Genomic DNA, 6,629 nt, shown 5'->3' on the forward strand with positions numbered 1-6,629 from the left:
AATTTGGGCCATATAAACACTTTCTATATTTTATACAAGACAGCCAATCAGAAAACATCTATTTTGCTGTTTCTCAAAGAATTGGTTAACTTTTTCACATTTTAACTCTTGTACTTCACATTCTTGGCTATTTTCAAAGATTTTTGTTAATGTTAAAATTCTTCCACATGCTGAGCATACATTTAAATAAACCAGATTGTTTTTTCTAATCCAGAATTTTTATTGTTTAAAGATAGATAATACCTCTTTTACACATTCCCCAGTTTTGCATAACCAGTACTGTTATATTAATACTTTTTACCTCTGTGATTACCTGGTATCTAAGACTCTGCTCCCTTATTTCAGATCTTTTGACAGACGTACCTTTTAGCCAATCAGTGCTGACTCATAAATAACCCCACAGGAGTGAGCACAATGGTATCTATATGGCACACATGAACTAGCACTGTCTTATCACTGAGATAAGAGGTGGCCTTTAAGGGCTTAGAAATAAGCATATGGCCCTACCTAGGTTTAGCTTTCAACAAAGAATACAAAGAGAACAAAGCAAAATAGATTATAAAAGTAAACTGGAAAGTTTTTAAAATTGCATTCCCTATCTGCATCATGATGGTTTAATTTTGACTTGAGTGACCCTTTAAAAAAAATGAAATAATGTTCAAATCACAATTTAAATCTATGAAACTTGAGAACATATTAAATACAATCATCTATGGCCTAGATTATAAATGGACTATATAAATGGTAGCGTTATGGTGTGCTAGCATTGCTAGAGCGCAACATTATATATATATATATATATATATATATATTAGTGATGTCACGAAAAGTTCGCCGGCGAATACTTCCCGGCGAACATAGCTTGTTCGCATTTGCCGCGGCGGGCGAACATATGGGATGTTCGATCCGCCCCCTATTCGTCATCATTGAGTAATACTTTGACCCTGTACCTCACAGTCAGCAGACACATTCCAGCCAATCAGCAGCAGACCCTCCCTCCCAGACCCTCCTACCTCCTGGACAGCATCCATTTTAGATTCATTCGGAAGCTGCTTTCTTAGTGAGAGGAGGGACAGTGTAGCTGCTGATGATTTAATAGGGAAATCGATAGCTAGGCTAGTGTATTCAGTGTCCACTACAGTCCTGAAGGACTCATCTGATCTCTGCTTTAAGGACAGCGCCCCAAAAAGCCCTTTTTAGGGCTAGAACATCAGTCTGCTTTTTTTTTTTTCCTGTGTAATCTAATTGCAGTTGCCTGCCTGCCAGCGTGTGTGTCAGGCTCACATCGTATACTGTGCCCACTTGCCCAGTGCCACCACTCATATCTGGTGTAACAGTAGTGTAGATTTAAAAAAAAAAAAAAAACACTTTTTTGGCTGTGTTAAATAATAGCAGTCAGTTTACTTCACCCGTGTGCGTTTCAGTGCCTGCCTGCCAGGGCACAGTGTCACCCCTTACTTTTATCACCAATTTTGCTTTGTTCTCTTGGTATTCTTAGTTGAAAGCTTAACCTTGGAGGTTCATATGCTAATTTCTTAGACCTTGAAGCCCACCTCTTTCAGATTGCATTTTAACAGTTTTTCACTACTAGAGGGTGTTAGTTCACGTATTTCATAGATAACACTGTGCTCGTGCACGAGAAGTTATCTGGGAGCAGGCACTGATTGGCTAGACTGCAAGTCTGTCAAAAGAACTGAAAAAAGGGGCAGTTTGCAGAGGCTTAGATACAAGATAATCACAGAGGTTAAAAGTATATTATTATAAATGTGTTAGTTATGCAAAACTGGGAAATGGGTAATAAAGGGATTATCTATCTTTTAAAACAATAAAAATTCTGGTGTAGACTGTCCCTTTAAACGGGGAGTTTGGTCTGTCACTGTGAAGCGGGCGTAACCCTTACACTACCTGATCGATGCAACATCATACCTGATGTTTTAAAGCACGTTATTCCAAACAATTTAGGAATGTTAGGTGATTTATGCCCTTTATGGATTAAAACCAGACTCTGCATCAACTATGTAATTTTCCATGGGAGTTTTGCTATGGATCCCCCTCCGGCATGCCACAGTCCAGGTGTTAGTCCCCTTGAAACAACTTTTCCATCACTATTGTGGCCAGAAAGAGTCCCTGTGGGTTTTAAAATTCGCCTGCCTATTGAAGTCTATGGCGGTTCGCCCGTTCGCGAACAGTTGTGGAAGTTTGCGTTTGCCGTTCGCTAACCCAAATTTTTATGTTCGCGACATCACTAATATATATATATGTAAACCAACCTCTATCCTGCTAGTATATATATATATATATATATATATATAAACCAACCTCTATTCTGCTAGTATATATATATATATATAAACCAACCTCTATTCTGCTAGTATATATATATATATATATATATATATAAACCAACCTCTATTCTGCTAGTATATATATATAAACCAACCTCTATTCTGCTAGTATATATATATATATATATAAACCAACCTCTATTCTGCTAGTATATATATATATATATATATATATAAACCAACCTCTATTCTGCTAGTATATATATATATATATATATATATATAAACCAACCTCTATTCTGCTAGTATATATATATATATAAACCAACCTCTATTCTGCTAGTATATATATATATATATATATATATATATATATATATAAACCAACCTCTATTCTGCTAGTATATATATATATATATATATAAACCAACCTCTATCCTGCTAGTATATATATATATATATATATATATATATAAACCAACCTCTATTGTGCTAGTATATATATATATATATATATATACCAACCTCTATTCTGCTAGTATATATATATATATATATATATATATATATATAGCAACCTCTATCCTTCTAGTATATATATATATATATATATATATATATATATATATATATATATATATAAACCAACCTCTATTCTGCTAGTATATATATATATATATATATATATATATATACCAACCTCTATCCTTCTAGTATATATATATATATATATATATATATATATATATATATAAACCAACCTCTATTCTGCTAGTATATATATGTCGAATGTATTAGTACCTTTGCATTTTAAGAGAGAAAATCAAGAAGACTGGCACAAAATCCCAGTTGAAAAGTGTAGAACTCTTATTCAGAGCTATAGAAAGCGCCTGATTGCAGTTATTGTCGCCAAAGGCTGTGCTATGAAATATTAAGCTAACAGTACCAATACTTTTGTCTTTGTCATTCTCATTTGTTTTACTGTTTAAAGTAATGTATGAAGCCATAAATCAAAAGTGAAGTTTCTGTTATATTGCATTTGAAAAAAATTATTAAAGAATGGTGGATACCAAATACTTTTGTAAATTTTTACTTGGTTCAGAGAAAATTGTGGATTTTCCAAAAAAAGTTGAATACTTTGGCTATATATATATATATATTTGTGTGTGTTTATTATTAATGTGAATTTTAAAACATAGAGTTAAAGAAATATGATAAGCATTGGGAAGGACACAAATGTGTATATGTGTATGCATAGATGTATATATGTGTAGGTATGCATATATATTTTAGAGTGTGGCTATGTGTATGTATGTATATATGTATGTGTACGTTTATATGTTTATGTATGTATGTATGTATATATGTTTGTGTATGTATGTATGTATATGTGTATGTATGTATGTATGTATATGTGTATGTATGTATGTTTATGTATGTATGTATGTATGTATGTATATGTGTATGTATGTATGTATATGTGTATGTATGTATGTTTATGTATGTATGTATGTATATGTGTATGTATGTATGTATATGTGTATGTATGTATGTATATGTGTATGTATGTATGTTTATGTATGTATGTATGTATGTATATGTGTATGTATGTATGTATATGTGTATGTATGTATGTTTATGTATGTATGTATGTATATGTGTATGTATGTATGTATATGTGTATGTATGTATGTTTATGTATGTATGTATGTATATGTGTATGTATGTATGTTTATGTATGTATGTATGTATGTATGTATATGTGTATGTATGTATGTTTATGTATGTATGTATGTATGTATATGTGTATGTATGTATGTATATGTGTATGTATGTATGTTTATGTATGTATGTATGTATGTATGTATATGTGTATGTATGTATGTTTATGTATGTATGTATGTATGTATATGTGTATGTATATATGTTTGTGTATGTATGTATGTATATGTGTATGTATGTATGTTTATGTATGTATGTATGTATGTATATGTGTATGTATGTATGTATATGTGTATGTATGTATGTTTATGTATGTATGTATGTATGTATATGTGTATGTATGTATGTATGTATATGTGTATGTATGTATGTTTATGTATGTATGTATGTATGTATATGTGTATGTATGTATGTATATGTGTATGTATGTATGTTTATGTATGTATGTATGTATATGTGTATGTATGTATGTTTATGTATGTATGTATGTATGTATATGTGTATGTATGTATGTTTATGTATGTATGTATGTATGTATATGTGTATGTATGTATGTATATGTGTATGTATGTATGTTTATGTATGTATGTATGTATGTATATGTGTATGTATGTATGTTTATGTATGTATGTATGTATGTATGTATATGTGTATGTATATATGTTTGTGTATGTATGTATGTATATGTGTATGTATGTATGTTTATGTATGTATGTATGTATATGTGTATGTATGTATGTTTATGTATGTATGTATGTATGTATATGTGTATGTATATATGTTTGTGTATGTATATATGAAAGCATATGTGTATGTATATATAGGTATATGTATATGTATGTGTATGTACATATGTATATATTTAACTTACAAAATAAGTCAAAAACAAAATTAATGTATAAAGACATCTCAAGTGCTTAATTTGGAAGTTGGATTTGTGTTTACAGCACCCTGGCAGCTGTCGAAAATTGTTGAGAGTGCATCTTCACCCGTGACGTCTATGTATATATGTGTATGTATGTGTGCGTGTGTATATATGTATGTGTGTATATAAAGGGAGTGCAGAATTATTAGGCAAATGAGTATTTTGACCACATCATCCTCTTTATGCATGTTGTCTTACTCCAAGCTGTATAGGCTCGAAAGCCTACTACCAATAAAGCATATTAGGTGATGTGCATCTCTGTAATGAGAAGGGGTGTGGTCTAATGACATCAACACCCTCTATCAGGTGTGCATAATTATTAGGCAACTTCCTTTCCTTTGGCAAAATGGGTCAAAAAAGGACTTGACAGGCTCAGAAAAGTCAAAAATAGTGAGATATCTTGCAGAGGGATGCAGCACTCTTAAAATTGCAAAGTTTCTGAAGCGTGATCATCGAACAATCAAGCGTTTCATTCAAAATAGTCAACAGGGTCACAAGAAGCGTGTGGAAAAACCAAGGCGCAAAATAACTGCCCATGAACTGAGAAAAGTCAAGCGTGCAGCTGCCAAGATGCCACTTGCCACCAGTTTGGCCATATTTCAGAGCTGCAACATCACTGGAGTACCCAAAAGCACAAGGTGTGCAATACTCAGAGACATGGCCAAGGTAATAAAGGTTGAAAGACGACCACCACTGAACAAGACACACAAGCTGAAACGTCAAGACTGGGCCAAGAAATATCTCAAGACTGATTTTTCTAAGGTTTTATGGACTGATGAGAGTGAGTCTTGATGGGCCAGATGGATGGGCCTGTGGCTGGATTGGTAAAGGGCAGAGAGCTCCAGTCCGACTCAGACGCCATCAAGGTGGAGGTGGAGTACTGGTTTGGGCTGGTTTCATCAAAGATGAGCTTGTGGGGCCTTTTCGGGTTGAGGATGGAGTCAAGCTCAACTCCCAGTCCTACTGCCAGTTTCTGGAAGACACCTTCTTCAAGCAGTTGTACAGGAAGAAGTCTGCATCCTTCAAGAAAAACATGATTTTCATGCAGGACAATGCTCCATCACACGCGTCCAAGTACTCCACAGCGTGGCTGGCAAGAAAGGGTATAAAAGAAGAAAATCTAATGACATGGCCTCCTTGTTCACCTGATCTGAACCCCATTGAGAACCTGTGGTCCATCATCAAATGTGAGATTTACAAGGAGGGAAAACAGTACACCTCTCTGAACAGTATCTGGGAGGCTGTGGTTGCTGCTGCACGCAATGTTGATGGTGAACAGATCAAAACACTGACAGAATCCATGGATGGCAGGCTTTTGAGTGTCCTTGCAAAGAAAGGTGGCTATATTGGTCACTGATTTGTTTTTGTTTTGTTTTTGAATGTCAGAAATGTATATTTGTGAATGTTGAGATGTTATATTGGTTTCACTAGTAAAAATAAATAATTGAAATGGGTATATATTTGTTTTTTTGTTAAGTTGCCTAATAATTATGCACAGTAATAGTCACCTGCACACACAGATATCCCCCTAAAATAGCTAAAACTAAAAACAAACTAAAAACTACTTCCAAAAATATTCAGCTTTGATATTAATGAGTTTTTTGGGTTCATTGAGAACATGGTTGTTGTTCAATAATATAATTAATCCTCAAAAATACAACTTGCCTAATAATTCTGCACTCCCTGTATGTATGTGT

General features: G+C 33.4%; 1 protein-coding gene across 2 annotated transcripts in view; it reads right to left on the reverse strand.

Moving 5' to 3' along the window:
• Window positions 1-6,629, reverse strand: part of ABCG1 (ATP binding cassette subfamily G member 1) — a 142,841-nt gene that overhangs the window by 48,931 nt on the left and 87,281 nt on the right. The gene's annotated exons all lie outside the window — the stretch shown is intronic.

Source organism: Bombina bombina, chromosome 3, assembly GCF_027579735.1.
Source record: "Bombina bombina isolate aBomBom1 chromosome 3, aBomBom1.pri, whole genome shotgun sequence".
Taxonomy (NCBI): Eukaryota; Metazoa; Chordata; class Amphibia; order Anura; family Bombinatoridae; genus Bombina; species Bombina bombina.